The following is a 24,484-nucleotide window of genomic DNA, read 5'->3' on the forward strand; positions in this document are numbered from 1 at the left end:
TAAATTAAAAAAAAAAATATATATATATATATATATGAACTTAAGTCTTTTAAAATCTTACCACTTTTCAAGTTCCATACCAAGGACAATAAATCTGTCCTTAATTAAAACCATAAAAAAGAACTCTACTGTAGGCACTTGCTAAAAATATATATTCTGAAATTTGCTGATGCCTAAGTCTTAATATACAACCTTGATGTACTCCTTTTCCTATTTGGAACCAGTCTGTTGTTCCATGACCAGTTCTAACTGTTGCTTCCTGACCTGCATACAGGTTTCTCAAGAGGCGGGTCAGGTGGTCTGGTATTTCCATCTCTTTCAGAATTTTCAAAGTGAAGAGGAACTAAAAAGCTTCTTGATGAAAGTGAAAGAGGAGAGTGAAAAAGTTGGCTAGAAGCTCAACATTCAGAAAACTAAGATCATGGCATCTGGTCCCATCACTTCATGGGAAATGGGGAAACAGTGGAAGCAGTGTCAGACTTTATTTTTTGGGGCTCCAAAATCACTGTGGATGCTAATTGCAGCCATGAAATTAAAAGACACTTACTCCTTGGAAGGAAAGTTATGACCAACCTAGACAGCATATTAAAAAGCAGAGACATCACTTTGCCAACAAAGGTCTGTCTAGTCAAGGCTATGGTTCTTCCCGTGGTCATGTATGGATGTGAGAGTTGGACTGTGAAGAAAGCTGATCGCCGAAAAATTGATGCTTTTGAACTGTGGTGCTGGAGAAGACTCTTGAGAGTCCCTTGGACTGCAAGGAGATCCAACCAGTCCATTCTAAAGGAGATCAATCCTGGGTGTTCATTGGAAGGACTGATGCTAAAGCTGAAACTCCAATACTTTGGCCACCTCATGTGATGAGTTGACTCACTGGAAAAGACTCTGATGATGGGAAGGATTGGAGGCGGGAGGAGAAGGGGACGACAGAGAATGAGATGGCTGGATGGCATCACCGACTCGATGGACATGAGTTTGTGTGAACTCCGGGAGTTGGTGATGGACAGGGAGGTCTGGCATGCTGTGATTCATGGGGTCGCAAAGAGTCGGACACAACTGAGCAACTGAACTGAACTGAACTGAAGTCTTCATAGAAGTTTGGTAATACTCATAGAATATCAGTTGCAGAGTATATAAAATATCTTATAGGGTATTTCATAAACATTAAATTTATCCCTGGATGAAACTGATTCACTTGAGAACCAAGCAGACTACTACCTTGACTCAACTTGTAATCAACTTTTATTAGAGAATTTCACCTTGACATATGCCACGAAAAATGACTACATTTGATCATGAAGCTGTGTCTGAGGACACTACTATACAACATAACTTTAGCTGTTTGAGGATCCACAGGAGAAATTTCTCTTAAGATGTAGTGTCACAAGTACCTATTTTCTTCTAAGAGAAAAAAGTCTTACAAAAAAGTCCTCAATCTTATATACAATGTTCTTTTTTGTGTTATGTGGTAGCTCAGGGCCAGATCTGAATCCTATCTCTATACACGTATAAATTAATTATACCTCTTACATTATCAGATTTTCTATTCAAATTTTACTTGTAACATGATAATACCTATTTATCTTCCCTGACAATATTTATTTTTGTAAACCACTTTTAATTAGACTTTTAATTTTTCTTATAGGTTACTGGGAATTCTTTAGGGGTATTAACTATTACATGTTAGCGGGTGACATGATGATGTTATAATTCTATTTTTTAATCTTTAAAAATTTTTTAAATAAAAAAGTCTTTATTATTTTTTTAGGTGCCCTGTGCTGCATGTGGGATCCTAGTTCCCTGATCAGGGATGGAAATGATGTCCTCCACTTTGGAAATGCAAAGTCTTAACCACTGGACTGCCAGGGAAGTCCAATCATGTTAGAATTTTAGACCAATTACTGTTAGTCCATGGGGTCACAAAGAATTGGACACGACTGAGAGACTGAACTGAACTAAACTGTTGGGACAACAACAGAAATAGGTTAGGGATAAATGTACTAGAGAAAAGAAGACTAAAGAGAAAATGATAACAAAATCCAGTGAATTAGAAAATTAATTCAGAGAGTAAGTGCTGGTGGACAGAGAGAGGAGAAGACAGAAGTTAGAGAAGTTTATGGGATAGCAATCAAATTGTTTGGGTGCCCGTTGGATGTGTTTATTCAAGATAAAGGAAATGAAGGAAGACAACTCTAGTGTCTGCCTTGGAAAATCTAGTGGGTGGCAGATCAGGGACATGGAGGGGTTAATGTGGGAAGAGCATTTGGAGCTTGAGATGGTCTGGAACAAGTCAGTAAATACATTCATTGGGAAGCTGGATATGCAGAATGGGAACAGGTAGAGCCATCCTGGAGATACAGAGTCACCATCCTATGATTAGGAATCAAAGTTATGATAGTGGATGAGGTTGTCCAGGGAGACCAAGTAGAATTAGTGCAGGACTGTGTTTTTGGGGAAATTGATATTTAAGGGATTGGCAGACAGAGCTGACTTCATGATATATAACTTAAAAAATAAAAAGACCAAAGAAAGAAAGTCTAGACAAAATCAAGTTTCAAGAAGAAAAGGGCTCTTAAAAATATCAGCCAGTAGACAAAACAAGTAGGAGGAAAGGTGAATGGGGTCTATTTGATGATTAGAAGACTGTGCATAACTTGGACCACAGTGGTTCTATCGATTGGTGACCAAAAAAAGACTGATTACATGAATGTGAAGATAAATTAGGCACTCAGTGCACTTATTTATAGAACCTCTTGAAGACAATTACAAATCTAGACCGAGATCAACATTAAAAAAAGAAAACTTTTGACCACTATAACATGAAATCGATACAAAATTATCCTAATAAGATATGATTTAAGATCCTTTAAAAGTATAATCTTAAGGTACCTATTACTCAAATACTGCATACAGTGGGCCAAAGGAGAAACATCATAACCACTTTAGTTTCAAGAAGACAATAACGTCACTAAGTTTCTCTCATAAAAATTCTGAGTAAATCTGAATGAACTTAGATTTGAAGGAAAATTCTTTAACATCAAAAGGGGAATAAGTCAATCCCCAAACCTGATAATTCGATAACATATTTAATAGCAAATATAACCTGGTTTTATAATATTAAATCACTGAAATAAAGTGATACATATTAACAGAAAGAAAGCTGAATATAATTCCACTTTCTGGAAACACAACTATTTTCTCAAATAAAGAAGACTGAGCGTTTACTTTCTATGGAGGCTTCATTTGGTTACCATTTGATGTTGGTGTAGATAGTTCTGTTCATGTTTTTCTGGCCAGGGATGAAAGACTTAATATCGTCTCTTCTATTACCATGCCTGCTTCAAGACTCTTTTTCACAAAGAATTTATTTTAATCATTTAACGTGCAAATGTTAACTATCTTGGAGAAATTCTCATACTGTAATTTACTCTCACATTATTGAAAATTTTAGGGCCATATTTTGTAATATCTTTTCATGCAAGCAATATGTGTATGTGTCAGCGAATGGGGCTACCATGTAATTTTAATTTCTGAAATAAAGTTGTCATGCAGAATATCCCTTTCCAATATTGTTTTCATTTCCTTGGTTTTAGCCATATAAAAAAATACCTAAAATTAACCTTTCCTGGTTAGCTACTATTTCAGTGCACTGCAAATCTATTTAGAGATAATTTTTTGGAGTTCTTCTCCCAGTTCCTTATATAAAGTTTTTCTAATCTCCAGAAGCACACAGTACATAACAAATGACTCTATGAAGTCAGGATACTTTTAAATTAATTTTACTAATTAAGGCCAATATATAATTTGTAGAACAGAAGATAGGATCAATCAGACTGTTATTATTTTTTTCCTCTTTTTTTTTATTTGAGGCTAATTATTTTACAATATTATATTAGTTGGTTTTGCCATACATTGACATGAATCCGCCCCGGGTGTACATGAGTTCCCCCTCCCGAACCCCTCTCCCACCTCCCTCCTCCCTTTATCCTCCCTCTGGATCATCCCCGCACACCAGCCTCGAGCATCCTGTAATTAATACAAACTAATGTATTTAAACTTTGTTTACTGATTGAGAAAGTAAAATACATATACATTGTGGTGAGGGGGGTCATTCTGGAAATGCAGACTTGGGTGTTGCCAGGATGTCACTATGAAATCTGAAAGGTATTTGTTTTGAATTCTGTCACAGTCAATTTAAAGGCCAGATATAAGGGAGATTTTTGACATAAATACTCTTTGCCCTTTGTACAGTATATGTTTTTGAAGACTTTAATACAGCAGAATGTGAGAAAGATACAAGAAATGTGTCTTCTGGGCCCTAAGGTCTAGGAATGTTTTAACAAATGCATACACTTTTGTTAAGAGTTTTCTCACTTTCTCAGTGTTAACATTTTTCTATTTGTAAGCTGCTCTGAAGATTCAAGACATGAGGATTTTTGCAAGAATACTGAGACAGGAGGCCAGGTATTTCTGCCGCCTGGATGGAGTGAGAGACATCGCTGAGCTGCATGCACAAGTGCACCTTCTGAGAGTCTGTGGGCTGGGTGTGCAAATGCTGGTGTCTGGCTGTATTAGCTGCAAGGCGTCTGACTTTGAGCAAGTTGCTGCAACTTCCTCATCCATAAAATCGGGTGGTATTATCTATGTTTCACTATTGCTGTGAAATTTGATTTATATATGCATGCTTAGTCACTTCAGTCTTATCTCTTTCTTTGCGACCCTATGGACTGTAGCCCACCTGGCTCCTGTGTTCATGGGATTCTTCAGGCAAGAATAGTGGAGTGAATTTCATTTCCTTCTCCAGGGGAGCTTCCTGAATGAGAGATCAAACCTGTGTCTCCTGCGTCTACTGCATGCAGGTGGATTCTTTACTCACTGAGCCGCCTGGGAAGCACCTTGAAACATATATAGTAATCTACATATTACATATAAAATTAATTGATATATATATAAGATTAATGTATATGTGTGTGTCTATACACACAACAACAATTATAAGGCTATATTTAAAGTTATATATATATGTGTGTGTCTATACACACACACACACACACATATATATAACTTTAAATATAGCCTTATAATTGTTGTTGTTCAGTCACTAAGCTGTGTCCAGCTCTTTGCAACCCCATGGATTGCAGCACGCCAGCCTTCCTTATGCTTTTCTATCTCCTGGAGTTTGCTCAGATTAATGTTCATTGAGTTGGTGCTGCTATCCAACCATTTCATCCTCTGTTGTCCCCTTCTCCTCCTGCCATCAATCTTTCCCAGCATCACGGTCTTTTCCAGTGAGTCAGCTCTTTGCATCAGGTGGCCAAATATAGGAGCATCAACCTCAGCATCAGCCCTCCCAATGAATATTCAAGGTTGATTTCCTTTAGGAAGACTGATTGGATTTCCTTGCAGGACAACAGACTTTCAAGAGTCTTCTCCAGCACCACAATGTGTAAACATCAATTCTTCAGTGCTCAGCCTTCTTTGTGGCCTTATAATAAGCACTAATAAATTCTCTGTTCTAAATGGTGTTGATTCAGTCTAACTTCAGATATTGGTTAGTGAAAGGGAAAAAAATGAGTAAAATTTCTGGTGATCTAATAAGATAACCTGAATGGTTTAGTGGTTTCCCCCACTTTCTTCAATTTAAGTCTGAAATTGGCAATAAGGAGTTCATGATCTGAGCCACACTCAGCTCCTGGTCTTGTTTTTGCTGACTGCATTGAGCTTCTCCATCTTTGGCTGCAAAGAGTATAATCAATCTGATTTCGGTGCTGACCATCTGGTGATGTCCATGTGTAGACTCTTCTCTTGTATTGTTTGAAGAGTGTGTTTGCTATGACCAGTGCATTCTCTTGGCAAAACTCTGTTCACCTTTGCCCTGCTTCATTCTGTACTCCAAGGCCAAATTTGCCTGTTACTCCAGGTGTTTCTTGACTTCCTACTTTTGCATTCCAGTCCCCTATAATGCAATGAACATCTCTTTTGGGCATTAGTTCTAGAAGGTCTTGTAGGTCTTCATAGAACCATTCAACTTCAGCTTCTTCAGCATTAATGGTCGGGGCATAGACTTGGATTACTGTGATATTGAATGGTGTGCCTTAGAAATGAACAGAGATCATTCTATCTTTGAGACTGCATCCAAGTACTGCATTTCGGACTCTTTTGTTGACTATGATGGCTACTCCATTTCTTCTAAGGGATTCTTGCCACAGTAGTAGATATAATGGTCATCTGAGTTAAATTCACCCATTCCAGTCCATTTTAGTTCACTGATTCCTAGAATGTTGATGTTCACTCTTGCCATCTCCTGTTTGACCACATCCAATTTGCCTTGATTCATGGACCTAACATTCCAGGTTCCTATGTAATATTGCTCTTTACAGCATCAGACTTTACTTCCATCACCAGTCACATCCACAACTAGGTGTTGTTTTTGCTTTTGCTTCATCCCTTCATTCTTTCTGGAGGTATTTCTCCACTGATCTCCAGTAGCATATTGGGCACCTACCCACCTGGGGAGTTCATCTTTCAGTGTCCTATCTTTTTGCCTTTCATACTGTTCAAAGGGTTATCAAGGCAAGAACACTGAAGTGGTTTGCCATTCCCCTTTCCAGTGGACCACATTTTGTCAGAACTCTCCACCACGACTCATCTGTCTTGGGTGGCCCTACACAGCATGGCTCATAGTTTCATTGAGTTAGACAAGGCTGTGGTCCATGTGATCAGATTGGTTAGTGTTCTGTGACTGTGGTTTTCATTCTGTCTGCCCTCTGATGGAGAAGGATAGGAGGCTTATGGAAGATTCCTGATGGGAGCTTCCTAATGGAAGCTTTCTGATGGGAGAAACTGACTGAGGGGGAAAATGGGTCTTGTTCTGATGGGTGGGGACATGCTCAGTAAATCTTTAATCCTGTTTTCTGTTGACAGGTGGAGCTGTGTTCCCTTCCTGTTATTTAGCTGGGGCCCAACTATGGTGGAGGTAATGAAGATAATGGTGACCTCCTTCAAAAGGTCCCACGCATGTACTGTTGCACTCAGTGCCCCCACCCCTGCAGCAGGCCACCACCGACCCATGCCTCCACCAGAGACTCCTGGACCCTCTCAGGCAAGTCTGGGTCAGTCTCTTGAGGGGTCACTGCTCCTTTCTCCTGGGTTCTGGTGCACACAAGTTTCTGTTTGTGCCCGCCAAGAGTCTGTTTTCCAGTCCTGTGTAAGTTCTGGCAGCTCTATGGTCGGGTTAATGGTGACCTCCTCCAAGAGGGCTTATGCCATATCCAAGTCTGCTGCACCCAGAGCCCCTGCCTCTGCAGCAGTCCACTGCTGACCCGTACCTTTACAGGAGATACTCAAACACAATTCTTAGTCTCTGTGGGGAATTATAGAGTGGAATTATACAGATTATACAGTGGAAGTGACAAAAAGATTCAAGGGATTAAATCTGATAGAGTGTCTGAAGAAATAGGGACAGAGGTTCATGAAATTGTACAGGAGACAGGAATCAAGACCATCTCCAAGAAAAAGACATGCAAAAAAAAGCAAAATGTTTGTCTGAGGAGGCCTTACAAATAGCTGTGAAAAGAAAAGAAGTGAAAAGGAAAGGAGAAAATGAAAAATATACCCATTTGAATGCAGAGTTCCAAAGAACACCAAGGAGAGATAAGAAAGCCTTCCTCAGTGATCAGTGCAAAGAAATAGAGGAAAACAATAGAATGGGAAAAACTAGAGATCTCTTCAAGAAAATTAGAGATACCAAGGGAACATTTCATGCAAAGATGGGCTCAATAAAGGACAGAAATGGTAGGGACCTAACAGAAGCAGAAGATATTAAGAAGAGGTGGCAAGAATACACAGAAGAACTATACAAAAAAGATCTTCATGACCTAGATAATCAAGATGATGTGATCACTCACCTAGATCCAGACATCCTGGAATGTGAAGTCATGTGGGGCTTAGGACGCATCACTGCAAACAAGGCTAGTGGAGGTGATGGAATTCCAGTTGAGCTATTTCAAATCCTGAAAGATGATGATGTGAAAGTGCTGCACTCAATATGCCAGCAAATGTGGAAAACACAGCAGTGTCCACAGAACTGGAAAAGGTCAGTTTTAGTTCCAAACCCAAAGAAAGGCAACATCAAAGAATGCTCAAACTACCACACATTTGCACTCATTTCACATGCTAGTAAAGTAATGCTCAAAATTCTCCAAGTCAGGCTTCAACAATATGTGAACTGTGACCTTCCACATATTCAAGCTGGATTTAGAAAAGGCAGAGGAACCAAAGATCAAATTTCCAATATCCTTTGGATCATCAAAATAAGCAAAAGAGTTCCAGAAAAACATCTATTTCTGCTTTATTGATTATGCCAAAGACTTTGACTGTGTGGATCACAACAAACTGTGGAAAATTCTTCAAGAGATGGGAATACCAGACTATTTGACCTGCCTCTTAAGAAATCTATATGCACGTCAGGAAGCAACAGTTAGAACTGGACATGGAAGAACAGACTGGTTCCAAATAGGACAAGGAGTATGTTAAGGCTGTGTATTGTCAACCTGCTTCTTTAACTGATATGCAGAGTACATCATGAGATATGCTCGGTTAGATGAAGCACAAGCTGGAATCAAGATTGCCAGGAGAAATATCAATAACCTCAGATATGCAGATGATACCACACTTATGGCAGAAAGTGAAGAAGAACTAAACAGCCTCTTGATGAAAGTGAAAGAAGAGAGTGAAAAGTTGGCTTAAAACTCAACATTCAGAAAACTAAGATCATGGCAACTGGTCCCATCACTCAAGGCAAATAGATGGGGAAATAATGAAAACAGTCACAGACTTTATTTTGGGGGGCTCCAAAATCACTGCAGATGATGACTGCAGCCATGAAATTAAAAGAGGCTTACTCCTTAGAAGAAAAGTTATGACCAACCTAGACAACATATTAAAAAGCAGAGACATTACTTTGCCATCAAAGTTCTGTCTAGTCAAAGCTATGGTTTTTCCAGTAGCCAAGTATGGATGTGAGTTTTGGACTATAAAGAAAGCTGAGCACCAAAGAATTGATGGTTCTGAACTGTGGTGTTGGAGAAAACTCTTGAGAGTCCCTTGGACTGCAAGGAGATCCAACCAGTCAATCCTAAAGGAAATCAGTCCTGAAAATTCATTGTAAGGACTGATGCTGAAGCTGACACTCCAATTCTTTGGCCACCTGATGCAAAGAACTGACTCATTTGAAAAGATTCTGATGCTGGGAAAGATTGAAGGCAGGAGGAGAAGGGGATAACAGAGGGATGAGATGGTTGGATGGCATCACTGACTCAATGGACGTGAGTTTGAGTAAACTCCAGGAGTTGGTGTTACACAGAAGGCCTGGCATGGTGCAGTCCATGGGATTGGAAGGAGTTGACACGACTGAGTGACTGAACTGAACTGAATAATATAACCAGTCCTTTGCCAGCTTCCCCAAGCCTTGATTCCTTCATTATCATCCCACGGTAGCTTTCTCACGAAGCACTTGTAATTATGGGCATTTTCTTCAGATCTGAGTGTTTATAGCTGACTTATGTATATTGATAGTTACATGACTACTTGGATGGACGTGAAGTCTTAGCACTGGATTGTTTTCTAGAGTTCCTCAAAATGTTTGTCTTCTGGGTTCTTTCTTTGTAAGTTACTCTCAAAATAATACCAATCTGACTTTCTGTCCCTTTGAAATGACTTCATGGATGTCTTGAAGCCTAAAGGATATTTACTTCTGCTACATATTTTTTAATCTATTAATTTTACTAAGATTAGTCTTGGAATTAATGCTTCCAGGTGAATTTTTTCCAAGTGCATATTTTGCCCTTTTAGCATACACACTCTTGTCTTTATTTCTGAGAAATTATCTTAGGCTATAGATTTAAAAGAATCTCCTCACTCCTTAAGACCCATTGAGCCCCTTTGTAGTAAATTCCTCTCCCCATTTCCAGACACAAGAAATTATTTCACTACACATCTGACATTTCTAGAAGTTTTTATAGATGACATGACAGAGTACATGACATGTTATATTTGATTTCTCTCATTTAACATAAATATTTTTGAGATTTATTGATTAGAGATAATAAAAGAGTGAAACAAAATGGGCAATATAATTTCAAGAAATGTTAAAGGCTACAAGAAAACAAGACAAGTTGAAAAGTAGAGTATGTCTTTCTCACTGTATGAAAAGATCAAGGGTTTCTTCAAGTTGAAGATCTTGAGAAACTTTTCTGAGGAAGTGGCATTCAAGTGGAGACATAAATGTCAAGTAGAGAGTGGAGGACAGAATATTCCAGACACAAGTAACAATAACCACAAAGATCAAAAATCAAGGGAAAAAAAATAACAAAGCTGCAATGGCTAGAGAGTAGTTATAGAAATAACTACATTTTCCAAAACAAAAATACTTACAGAGAGGCACTATTTTACATTATGCAAATCTTATTTGGCTAAAATTGAAGAAAGCTGAATTCTTATAACTGTTTCTATATTCAATTTTTATATCTGTTTCCACATTTTCCATATTCATAATTTCACACTTCAAATAGTCTGTGAAAAACTCCCCAGAGTTTAAGAAAGAGAGTGAAAAAGTTTAAGAAAGAAAAAGTTAAATAATATCCTTATATTTTTATGAATTTTTATTTTACAGAAGCCTTTAGAAATCTCATGGACAGCCAAAGACTCCCAGGGCAATGTGTGTGACCCAGTGAACCAACCTGTATTGAATATTCGGTGTTAGATGTGCTTCCTGTGAGTTACCTCATGCGAACATGAAGATGGGAAAGGCGTCTGACAATGGCGAGAGGTCTTTGCAAGAGCTAAGCTCAGAAAGCATGCTCCCAAAGTCCACTCTGGCCACTGCCCCATTTCACTCTTTCTATTTAGATACAAATTTTAAGCAAAAGTTTTCCCTACTTGGTATTTTTACCTTTCACTTCCTACATATCTTTGAATACACTGTAGTGTGATGTGTGCATTTCACGACCACAAACACTTGCTGCTGCTAAGTCACTTCAGTCGTGTCCGACTCTGTGCGACCCCATGGACGGCAGCCCACTAGGCTCTGCCATCCCTGGGATTCTCCAGGCAAGAACACTGGAGTGGGTTGCCATTTCCTTCTCCAACGTGTGAAAGTGAAAAGTGAAAGTGAAGTTGCTCAGTCTTGTCTGACTAGTAGCGACCCCATGGACTGTAGCCCACCAGGCTCCTCTGTCCATGGGATTTTCTAGGCAAGAGTACTGGAGTGGCTTGCCATTGCCTTCTCCGACCACAAACACTTAAAGACATATAAAATGAATTTAATGCTAAATTTTATGCTAAGTGTAACACCTCTGAGGTTCACAGGCAAGGTTTTACTCATTTTTTGAGTTAATCATTTAAAAATATTCATTATTCAAGTGAATACTTTATATCTCTGTGATAACACAGTAAGTAGGATCACAATTTCCACAATGTAAAATACAGGGGCATGATATGATGCGGTTAAGTGAAATACTTTTAGTTTGTATGAACTATTACCAACACCAAAACTAATGACAGTAACACGCAAATGTGTATGACTTACATGAGAAAGAAGCATTAATACTATGAAAATTAGAAGTGGAAAAACACCCGAGGAGGTTTCAATGATGATAACCCATTATCTTTTATCCCAACACAATATCAGAACCCAACTCATCATTGATAGTGTGTTTTTTTTTTTTTAACACTTGTAGGCTTTGCTTGGAGAAGGCAATGGCACCCCACTCCAGTACTCTTGCCTGGAAAATCCCATGGATGGAGGAGCCTGGAAGGCTGCAGTCCATGGGGTCGCTAAGGGTCGGACACGACTGAGCGACTTCACTTTCACTTTTCACTTTCATGCATTGGAGAAGGAAATGGCAACCCACTCCAGTGTTCTTGCCTGGAGAGTCCCAGGGACGGGGGAGCCTGGTGGGCTGCCATCTATGGGGTCGCACAGAGTCAGACACGACTGAAGTGACTTAGAAGCAGCAGCAGCAGCAGGCTTTGCTTCACTGCATTCCTAACCAAAAGGTTTATAATGAATTTAGAGGTATAAGAAAAATTTTTCATTAAAAAGTAGTGATTTCTGAGAGAACCTAATGAGGACATTTGGGAAACAGAATCTGCAACCTCGGATAAAGAGTGTATTATCATCGTATATGTATGAAAAGTGTAAACATATAAGGATGATTCTTGGAGTTCAAAAAGTTTGTCCATAATGATGCTGGGACAAGCTCCAGGTCTCTAACCCCTATTCTAATAAATTTTTTATCTATTAATGTCAAAGAAGATGGGTCATTCAATATTCCTCCCTTCTGTCAGAAATCATGTTAAATCTATGTAGGGCATCTTTTCAGACATGTCCAGTGTATAAAAAAAGAACTATCCTGGTTGAAAATGAGTTAGGAAGACACACACCCCCCCCTTTCCCATCCCATATAGCTAGGTGATGAGATATTTACTTCGAGGTAAAGTTTTAGGTTTGTGTTTAGATGAGTCAAATATTGGTAAACATTCTCATAAAACAGCCCTGGTTACCTCAGGGGAGTGGTTGAGTGGAGTTCGGAGGTAACAGAAGGGAGGAACAGAAGCCCCTACATAATGTCTGGAACCCTCATGGATTTTGATGTGGGCGTGAAGCAGGGGGAGTCTTAAGTTCCTTGGAGAATTTCTTAAAACCATAGATTATTCTTTGAAGAAAAAGGTATATACAGCTCAGGTTCATAACCTTACTACACTTGGAGTGGGGCCCACATCATCGAGTGACTCAGGGATGCTTAGGTTTTATTGGCTCTTTTTATTTTGTCAGGTTCCTTATCGGTAGCATTCTTTTAGACTGCAGGTTGGGGAGCTGATGTTCAGGTGGTTTTCATCAGGGGCCGATCATCTCTGCTGATTGGGAATGGCACCTCTGCTTTCTCGTTCCTTAATCTTAAGCCATTAACTCAGTCTTCCCATCTATTAGTGATGAGTCTTTTCCTTGTCTCTACCTCTCCAAGATTTTCCATTGGATCTAAGATAGCATTAAACCTTCAGGCTGACAACATCTTTGAGGTTTAGCCTTCTCATGTGTTAAGATCTGTGCTTTTTTTTTTTTTTTCCTTAGAATTTGTTTTTGGCTGTGCTGGGTCTTTGTTGCTGTGAGTGGACCTCTCATTGGGGGTGACTTCTCATGCAGAGCACAGGGTCTAGGCTTTAGTAGTTGTGGCTCCCAGGCTCTAGAGCACAGTCTTAGTAATTGTGGTACACATCCTTACTTGCTCCTAGGCCTGTGGGCGGAAAGGCAATGGCACCCCACTTCAGTACTCTTGCCTGGGAAATCCCATGGGTGGAGGAGCCTGATAGGCTGCAGTCCACGGGGTCGCTAAGAGTTGGACACGACTGAGTGACTTCACTTTCACTTTTCACTTTCATGCATTGGAGAAGGAAATAGCAACCCACTCCAGTGTTCTTGCCTGGAGAATCCCAGGGACGGGGGAGCCTGGTGGGCTGCCGTCTATGGGGTCGCACAGAGTTGGACATGACTGAAGCGACACAGCAGCAGCAGCAATGTCTGTTGCTATTTTTTTGCACATTCCCTTTCCTATCATGGTTACTGATGAGTCTTCCCTTTTCTTGCTAGATATTAATAGATAGATATAGATATATAACCACACACACGTATACACACATATAACCCACGACTCTGGGAAACTCACACGAAGGAAGTCTTACTTATTAGAAAATGAAGTTTCAGCATTTCTCAGATTTACAGGGCATGGAACAAATCAGGAAGAGGTCATTTTCCTATGATGTAAATATAGTACTAGGGTCCCACACATTCTGAATATAGTTTGAATTAAAAGCATGCTTGGCACTCTTCCAAAGTGAGAGAATATTATTTATTTGGTAACTTTCCATAAGCTTATTTCTTTACTCAATAAATAAAAATCTAAGATAAGATTGTCATTTTAATGCATCAATGATAGTGTAAAAATAGAGGAATCAAGAAGGAAATAAATGTCTCTGTGGCATGATTTTAAGGGTTCTAATAGGAAAGGTATTTTGAATCTGCTAGTCAAATGATTGGTTTTTTTAGCAAATGAGAAAATCGAAGTGAAATGCAACTGAAATGCATAAATTAAAAGTGATAGTTATTTAAAGAGAAACGAAATGCTTTTTCATTACTATTGATGTACAACTATAAGATAATACATTTAGACTCCTTATAAATAATCTGTGAAATAATTTATTTACCTGCTCCTTATGACAATTGACAAGTAACAAGAACTAGTCTTTTCACAAAGAGAAATTCATATTCCAATTCCAGAACCAATTATATGTTGAACTGTTATGTATAATTAATAGGGCTTTTTTGAATTTACTGTCAAAGCATCCCCTAGGATACCTCAGGTCTAAAAATTCATGACATAAGACTTCATTGTGTGTAGAGAATACTTCAGTCAGTACTGACAATGTTTACTCAGTGGAAATCAAGTATTAGGCGAGATAGAGAACTATCAGGTCAGTAAGGTGTAATTAGGTGCCTCTGGAAACTTTCATACAAAGTTTATGGGATACTAGCAGTAACGGTGATGCCTTCAATAAATATTTAATGTCTTGGCTCCTGAGATTAATGACACCATGAGCATATTTCCACATGGACTACTGACGTTGACCCAGAGAATTCAGCCAAAATGTTTACTATTCACTAGTATTGGTTCTGCTTCTCTAGTATTGATTGACCTAATGTACAGCCTTTTACAGTGTTCAACCCAGGTCTCAAGCGCCCTCATGACGAAATAGGACTTCGTCTAATTCACACCTGCCTACATTAAACAATGCACCAAACAAAATCGACATAATCCCAGACAAAGAAGAATCCAAATTTATTCATAGCATCCATTGTTGGTGCATAAATTCTTTTGGAAAATTTAGATAATATATATATACTTCTTTTTTCTACATTAGCTAGAGTTTAATTTGAATGAAAACTTGATATTAAGATGTAAAATATTACATGTTGTATTAAAATGCATACCTAGTTTTTTAATACTACTTCATTTTTATTGTAAAAATATGATATGATTGTTATTCATGACTCAAAAATCAAAAGCCCATATTGGCATATGATATGTTAAGAATAACTGTGATTGGTACATCAGTTCAGTTCAGTTCAGATCAGTCGCTTAGTCGTGTCCGACTCTTTGTGACCCCATGAACCACAGCACGCCAGGCCTCCCTGTCTATCACCAACTCCCGGAGTTCACTCAAACTCATGTCCATCGAGTCGGTGATGCCATCCAGCCATCTCATTCTCTGTCATCCCCGTCTCCTCCTACCCCCAATCCCTCCTAGCATCAGACTCTTTTCCAGTGAGTCAACTTGTCGCATGAGGTGTACATAAACCTCTGTAAATTCTAGGGAATAGGTCATATTTATCAAAATATTATATTGCTGGGAAATGTACAGAGAATTTGAAGCCAGTAAAAGAAGACAAGCAATGTATTTACTAAAGCTAGTGATTTGAATCATTCTTTTTTCCTTTGCCAAAGATTGGAAAATAGCAATGAATTCTGATCTTGTACTACTTTTCATTTTCTCCTTTGGGAATTACTTTAAAATGGTGATAGTAATACTAATATGATATATAATCATGACTGAAATATTGAAAATGCATTTCTGGATACTCATATATTTATATTATTACCAAAATAAAGAGTATATTTCATTTAATTGTATAATACAAACTAACTCATAATGCTAAGGGTTTATTTATTACACTATTTTTTTTAATTTATTTATTTTAATTGGAGGCTAATTACTTTACCGTATTGTAATGGTTTTGCCATACATTGACATGAATCCACCCCGAGTGTACATGTGTTCTCCTTCTTGAATCTCCCTCCCACATCCCTCCCCATATCATCCCTTGGGGTCATCCCAGTGCACTAGCCCCGAGCATCCTGTATAATGCATCGAACCTGGACTGGTGATTCGTTTCACATACAATAATATACATGTTTCAATGCCATTCTCCCAAATCATCCCACCCTTGCCCTCTCCCACAGAGTCCAAAAGACTGTTCTATACATCTGTGTCTCTTTTGCTGTCTCGTGTACAGGGTTATCGTTACCATCTTTCTAAATTTCAAATATATGCGTTAGTATACTGTATTGGTATTTTTCTTTCTGGCTTACTTCACTCTGTATAATAGGCTCCAGTTTCAGCCACCTCATTAGAACTGATTCAAATGTATTCTTTTTAAAGGCTGAGTAATACTCCATTGTGTATATGTACCAAAGCTTTCTTATCCATTCGTCTGCAGATGGACATCTAGGTTGCTTCCATGTCCTGGCTATTATAAACAGTGCTGCAATGAACATTGGAGTACATGTGTCTCTTTCAATTCTAGATTCCTCAGTGTGTATGCCTAGGAGTGGGAATGCTGGGTCATATGGCAGTTCTATTTCCAGTTTCTTAAGGAATCTCCACACTGTTTTCCATAGTGATTGTACTAGTTTGCTTTCCCACGAACAGTGTAAGAGGGTTCCCTTTTCTCCACACCCTCTCCAGCATTTATTGCTTGTAGACGTTTGGATACCAGCCATTCTGATTGGTGTGAAATGGTACCTCGTTGTGGTTTTGATTTGCATTTCTCTGATTATGAGTGATGTTGAGCATCTTTTCCCGTGTTTGTTAGCCATCTGTATGTCTTCTCTGGAGAAGTGTCTGTTTAGTTCTTTAGCCCATTTTTTGATTGGGTCGTTTTTTTCCTGGGATTGAGCTGCAGGAATTGCTTGTATATTTTTGAGATTAATTCTTTGTCAGTTGCTTCATTTGCTATTATTTTCTGCCATCTGAAGGCTGTCTTTTCACCTTGCTTTTAGTTTCCTTTGCTGTGCAGAAGCTTTTAACTTCAATTAGGTCCCATTTGTTTATTTTTGCTTTTATTTCCAATATTCTGGGAGGTGGGTCATGGAGGATCCTGCTGTGATTTATGTCGGAGAGTGTTTTGCCTATGTTCTCCTCTAGGAATTTTATAGTTTCTGGTCTTATATTTAGATCATTAATCCATTTTGAGTTTATTTTTGTGTATGGTGTTAGGGAGTGTTCTGATTTCATTCTTTTACAATTGGTTGACCAGTTTTCCCAGCACTACTTGTTAAAGAGATTGTCTTTTCTCCATTGAATATTCTTGCTTCTTTGTCAAAGATAAGGTGTCCATAGGTTTGTGGATTTTTCTCTTGGATTTCTATTTTATTCCATTGATCTATATTTCTGCCTTTCTGCCAGTACCATACTCTCCTGATGACTGTTGTTTTGTAGTAGAGCCTGAAGTCCAGCAGGTTGATTCCTCCAGTTCCATTCTTCTTTCTCAAGATTGCTTTGGCTATTCGAGGTTTTTTGCATTTCCATACAAACTGTGAAATTATTTGTTCTAGCTCTGTGAAAAATACCGTTGGTAGCTTGATAGGGATTGCATTGAACCTATAAATTACTTTGGGTAATATACTCATTTTCACACTATTTATTCTTCCAATCCACAAACATGGTATATTTCTCCATCTATAAGTGTCCTCTCTGATTTCTTTCACCAGTGTTTTTTAATTTTCTATTTATAGGTCTTTTATTTCTTTCAGTTCAGTTCAGTTCAGTGACTCAGTCGTGTCTGACTGTTTGTGACCCCATGAATCACAGCACGCCAGGCCTCCTTGTCCATCACCAACTCCCAGAGTTCAACCAACCTCATGTCCATCGAGTTGGTGATGCCATCCAGCCATCTCATTCTCTGTCATCCCCTTCTCCTTCTGCCCCCAATCCCTCCCAGTATCAGAGGCTTTTCCAATGAGTCAACTCTTCGCATGAGGTAGCCAAAGTATTGGAGTTTCAGCTTTAGCATCAGTCCTTCCAATGAACACCCAGGACTGATCTCCTTTAGAATAGACTGGTTGGATCTCCTTGCAGTCCAAGGGACTCTCAAGAGTCTTCTCCAGCACCATAGTTCAAAAGCATCAATTCTTCGGTGATCAGCTTTCTTCACGGTCCAACTCTCACATCCATACATGACCACTGGAAAAACCATAGCCTTGACTAGACGGACCTTGGTTAGCAACGTAATGTCTCTGTTTTTTAATACGCTATCTAGGTTGGTCATAACTTTCCTTCCAAGGAGTAGGTGTGTTTTAATTTCATGGCTGCAATCAGCATCTGCAGTGATTTTGGACCCCCCAAAAATAAAGTCAGCCACTATTTCCACTGTTTCCCCATATATTTCCCATGAAGTGATGGGGCCAGATGCCATGATCTTAGTTTTCTCAATGTTGAGCTTAAGCCGACTTTTTCACTCTCGTCTTTCACTTTCATCAAGAGGCTTTTGAGTTCCTCTTCACTTTCTGCTATAAGGGTGGTGTCATCTGCATATCTGAGGTTATTGATATTTCTCCCAGCAATCTTGATTCCAGCTTGTGCTTCTTCCAGCCCAGCGTTCCTCCTGATGTACTCTGCATATAAGTTAAATAAGCAGGGTGACAATATACAGCCTTGACGAATTCCTTTTCCTATTTGGAACCAGTCTGTTGTTCCACGTCCAGTTCGAACTGTTGCTTCCTGACCTGCATACAGCTTTCTCAAAAGGCAGGTCAGGTGGTCTGTTATTCCCATCTTTTTCAGAATGTTCCACAGTTTATTGTGATCCACACAGTCAGAGGCTTTGGCATAGTCAATAAAGCAGAAATAGATGTATTTATGGAACTCTCTTGCTTTTTCCATGATCCAGCAGATGTTGGCAATTTGATATCTGGTTCCTCTGCCTTTTCTAAAACCAGCTTGAACATCTGGAAATTTACAGGTCACGTATTGCTGAAGCCCTGCTTGAGAATTTTAAGCATGACTTTACTAGCGTGTGAGATGAGTGCAATTGTGTGGTAGTTTGAGCATCTTTAGGTAGATATATTCCTAAGTATTTTATTCTTTTCGTTGCAATGGTGAATGGAATTGTTTCCTTAATTTCTCTTTCTATTTTCTCATTATTAGTGTATAGGAATGCAAGGGATTTCTGTGCGTTGATTTTATATCCTTCAACTTTACTATATTCATTGATTAGCTCTAGTAATTTTCTGGTAGAGTCTTTAGGGTTTTCTGTGTAGAGGATCATGTCGTCTGCAAACAGTGAGAGTTTTACTTCTTCTTTTCCAATTTGGATTTCTTTTACTATGTCTTTTTCTGCTCTGATTGCTGTGGCCAAAACTTCCAAAACTATGTTGAATAGTAGTGGTGAGAGTGGGCACCCTTGTCTTGTTCCTGACTTTAGGGGAAATGCTTTCAATTTTTCACCATTGAGGATAATGTTTTCTGTGGATTTGTCATATATAGCTTTTATTATGTTAAGGAATGTTCCTTCTATTCCCGCCTTCTGGAGGGTTTTTATCATAAATGGATGTTGAATTTTGTCAAAGGCTTTCTCTGCATCTATTGAGATAATCATATGGTTTTTATTTTTCATTTTGTTAATGATGTTCTAGAGTTGTGTTTCCATTCTGGCTGGGTGAAGTTTCATATGTGTATTGATTTATTCATAAGTAACATTATGTCTTTCACTTTACCCTCACGTATATCTATAAATTCATGCTTTTAGCATTCACTGCATCCATGCCCAAATGTGTAAACCAGCCAGAACTGAATTATCTACATAAGACATGTCTGACAAACTAGGCATTATTGACATTTAAAAAGTAATAGGATGAACAGCAGGGCTACATGGAAGAGACGAGTAGGATGACAGGCCGCTAACTTCCTTGACATTAAAAAGTTTTCTTTTACATTGTCTTTTACATCTTAATATTTCATACCTTCTTTTATATCTTCTTCAAGACTGGGATATTGTGACACCATAAATGCTCTGAAAACAGGTTAAGAAGCCAGACTTTATACCCAGAGCCAAACTTCTCAGTCTGTTTATCAAATACCGATATGATTAGAATAGCTTTCTTATGCCTGAAGGCATTTGAGTGATCAAACACAAATATTCAAAACTATGAATGTGGTGGACTGAAGCATGGCCATCACTGTCTTTCATCTGTATTTTGTAACTAATATGATGGTTTCACACTGCAATAACGTGAACAGTTGGAAAGCACAGCTTAATTTTCTGTTCTGAAGAGATATTATCTGGGTTGGTGGTCCAGAAGTATCACTTCATGAATTAATTTAAGCAGAGGCTTTTTCTGTCAGTATCCAAGGCACTTAGTATATAAGCTGGAATGGGCAACTCTTTATCTGTTGGATGACTGGAGTAATGATAACCATGTGTGTTTGCTTTTTGTCTATCAGCTGGGTGAATACTATTGTTACCATCCTATCTTAGCAACTAACAGCTACACACTAGTTGGAGACATCGCATTCAAAATTGAAATGCCCACTCAAACTGAACCATTTGTTGTGCAAAAGCCAAATTTAACTGGTGAAAGCAAAAGATGTGAAACATAGTTTAGTCAATAGCCCCTGACTGTGCTCCTCTTGACTGGCTGCCACTGATGCATGCCCTGTATGGTACATGCTATACCGATACTCGCCACACTGATAAATGCTACACTGACACTCTTGGCCACTGACCACGATCGCAAATCCAGCCATAAGAATAAATAGGAATGTCTAAAGAAAAAAAAAATCTGTTCCATTTACAGAAGCAGATGCTGGGGAGTCAATACAAGGCAATGAGTAGTTCTGGTTCCCCAGGTTAAGAGAATGATGAGCATTTCCAGACTTTAAATGTAGATCTTACAGCATTCATCACTGCTGTTTCCAAAAGCTAAATATGTAAGTGCTTTTGTAAACAGCTGTGCATATACTAAATTTTAAGTAAACTTTTAATGGAAGTATACAAAACTGCATGAATCACAACTCTATAGCAGGAAGAATTTTGGCAAAATGCACCCCTGTAATTAGCACTCAGGTCAAGTGACAAAACTTTACTCTCACTTCAGAAATGGCTTGAAGGACAATTCATTCCCACCTCTCCCTTAAGGGTAACCATAATCCTGATTTCTAAGACTATAGATTGGTCAGTCTTGTGGCTGTATAATTTATTAATTCAAGGGTGTTTGGTGGGGAGTCCATTTTATTTGATGTAGATGTACGTTAACTCATTTAGGTTTAACTAGTGTGACTAATCGGAGGTTCAGTTCGGTTCAGTTCAGTCGCTCAGTCGTGTCCGACTCTCCGCGACCCCATGAATCACAGCACGCCAGGCCTCCCTGTCCATCACCAACTCCCGGAGTACACTCAAACTCATGTCCACAGAGTCGGTGATGCCATCCAGCCATCTCATTCTCCATCGTCCCCTTCTCCTCCCGCCCCCAACCTTTCCCAGCATCAGAGTCTTTTCCAGTGAGTCAACTCGTCGCATGAGGTGGCCAAAGTATTGCAGTGTCAGCTTTAGCATCAGTTCTTCCAATGAACACCCAGGATTGATCTCCTTTAGAATGGACTGGTTGGATCTCCTTGCAGTATAAGGGACTCTCAAGAGTCTTCTCCAACACCACAGTTCAAAAGCATCGATTCTTCGGCGATCAGCCTTCCTCACAGTCCAACTCTCACATCCATACATGACCACGGGAAAAACCATTGCCTTGACTAGACAGACCTTGGTTGGCAAAGTAATGTCTCTGCTTTTTAATATACTATCAAGGTTGGTCATAACTTTCCTTCCAAGGAGCAAGCGTCTTTTAATTTCATGGCTGCAATCAGCATCTGCAGTGATTTTGGAGCCCAAAAAAATAAAGTCTGACACTGTTTCCACTGTTTTTCCATCTATTTCCCATGAAGCGATGGGACCAGATGACATGATCTTTGTTTTCTGAATGTTGAGCTTCAAGCCAAACTTTTCACTCTCCTCTTTCACTTTCATCAAGAGGCTTTTGAGTTCCTCTTCACTTTCTGCCATAAGGGTAATGTCATCTGCATATCTGAGGTTATTGATATTTCTCCCAGCAATCTTGATTCCAGCTTGTGCTTCTTCCAGCCCAGCGTTCCTCATGATGTAAGTTAAATAAGCATATAAGTTAAATAAGCAAGGTGACAATATACAACCTTGACGTACACCTTAGGCAATGGCAAACCACTCCAGTACTCTTGCCTAGAAAATCCCATGGATGGAAGAGCCTGGTAGGCTGCAGTCCGTGGGGTCGCTAGGGGTCGGACACGACTGAGCGACTTCACTTTCACTTTTCACTTTCACACATTAGAGAAGGAAATGGCAACCCACTCGAGTGTTCTTGCCTCGAGAATCCCAGGGACGGGGGAGCCTGGTGGGCTTCCGTCTATGGGGTCACACAGAGTCGGACACGACTGAAGTGACTTAGCAGCAGCAGCAGCAGTGTGACTAATGGAGGATACAGAAATCCTGTGGGAAAAAAGTGAAAGTGTTAATCACTCAGTTGTGTCTGACTCTTTATGACTTCATGGACTGAAGTGGGTAGCTGTTCCTTTCTCCAGGGGATCTTCCCAACCCAGGGATCAAACCCAGGTATCCCACTTTGCAGGCTGATTCTTTACTGTCTGAGCCACCAGGGAAGCCCATGGATATTCTAGCACTTCAGAAAACTGTGGCGTTTTACCAAAACTTATGATTTCATTAATGCATAATCACATTGCTAGGAACATAATTGGAAAAAAGAAAAACTTCCCATCTTCATTTCAGACAATGTCCCAGATATTAGCACTGTATATATTGAGCTGATTAAGAAATAGCAAAAAAAACTTTAAAAGTAAGAATACAGTGCTAAAAACTAAGCACACAAAAAAATGACTTTCAATAGAGTAAGACTGAGGTAACAACAGTTAGCAACAGTTAGAATCAGACATGGAAAAATGAACTGGTTTAAAATTGGGAATGGAATACGTCAATGCTATATGTTGTTACTCTGCTACTTGAACTTCTATGCAGACTACATCATGCAAAATGCCAGGCTGGATGACTCACAAGCTAAAATCAAGATTGCCTGGAGAAATATCAACAACCTCAGATATGCAGATGATACTACTCTAAAGTCAGAAAGCCAACAGGAACTAAAGAGCCTCTTGATAAAGGTGAAAGAGGAGAGTGAAAAAGCTGGCTTAAAACTCAGCATTCAAAAAACTATGATCATGGCATCCAGTCCTATCACTTCATGATAAATAGAAGAGGAAAAAATGGAAACATTGGCAGATTTTATTTTCTTGGGCTCCAAAATCACTGTGGACTGTGATTGCAGCCTTGAAATTAAGACACTTGCCCCTTGGAAGAAAAGCTATGACAAACCTAGACAGCTTTTTAATAAAAAGCAAAGACATCACTTTTCCCACAAAGGTCCATCAAGTCAAAGCTACGACTTTTCCAGTAGTCATGTATGGATGTGAGAGTCGGACCACAAAGAAGGCTCAGCACCAAAGTATTGATGCTTTTGAATTATGGTGCTGGAGAAGACTCTCAAGAGTCCCCCAGACTGCAAGGAGATCAAACCAGTCATCTTAAAGGAAATCAACCCTGAATATTCATTGGAAGGACTGATGCTGAAGTTGAAGCTTCAATACTTTGGCCTCCTGGTGTAAAGAGCCAACTCATTGGAAAAAATACCGATGCTGTGAAAAATTGAAGGCAAAAGGAGAAGGGGGCTGCAGAGGATGAGATAGTTGGATAGCATCACTGACTCAGTGGACATGAATCTGAGCAAACTCTGGGAGATAGTGGAGGACAGAGGATCCTGGTATGCTGTGGTCTATGGGGTTGCAAAGAGTTGAACATGACTGAACAACAATGAAGAAGACTTGAGGCAAGCATCTGTTTTAGATAAAGTAGCACATTTCCATGCACACACAAAAAGAACTAGTGCTATTAAGTCAGACATGACCTCAATGGTTGTTACCAACATGCTTGCATTTGGTCTTAGAGATTTTGATGTTAATTTCTAACTTTGTGCTCATTTTTAGAAAATGGCAGAACAGAAAATTTTCAGTTGGCTCACTTTTTTTAATCTATGGGAAGGTTTTTAATTTTTTATATTTTCCTTTATAGTACTTCCTACTACTTCATCTCTCTTACAACTCTGACAATTTTGTAGTCTAATAGAAAGTGGTTTGTGATATCAACTATACATTGAAAGAGTTACACTGAATAATTCCTTAGTTATTTGTACTGGTCAAGCACAAAATACAAAAGTTTCTAATTCAAGAGAAAATTGTGATTGCTGTTTTTACCATTGATTCATTCATTCTTCCTGGAAACACAGAAGGACCATCACTTAATATAATTCTCTGGTCTAGATGGATGGATAAAAACTAAGAGAACTGACGTTCTGTCTTAGCAAGCCGAGCCCTGGGCTGATTTTATACAGGATATAAAACCACTGCTTAGTGAGTTATTGAGGCAGCACCTAAGTCACTGTCGAGGTGTAAAGGCCTGCCTCCATAGCTGCCCAGAAAGCCATCTGGAGGTCAATCT

General features: G+C 39.1%; 1 pseudogene; it reads left to right on the forward strand.

Moving 5' to 3' along the window:
* Window positions 1-2,236: 2,236 nt before the first annotated feature.
* The window catches only part of LOC129549199 (eukaryotic translation initiation factor 3 subunit C-like), a 64,717-nt pseudogene continuing 42,469 nt past the window's right edge, over window positions 2,237-24,484 (forward strand).

Source organism: Moschus berezovskii, chromosome 26 (genome assembly GCF_049115385.1).
Source record: "Moschus berezovskii isolate FMDL1 chromosome 26, NW_MosBer_1.0, whole genome shotgun sequence".
Lineage (NCBI taxonomy): Eukaryota > Metazoa > Chordata > Mammalia > Artiodactyla > Moschidae > Moschus > Moschus berezovskii.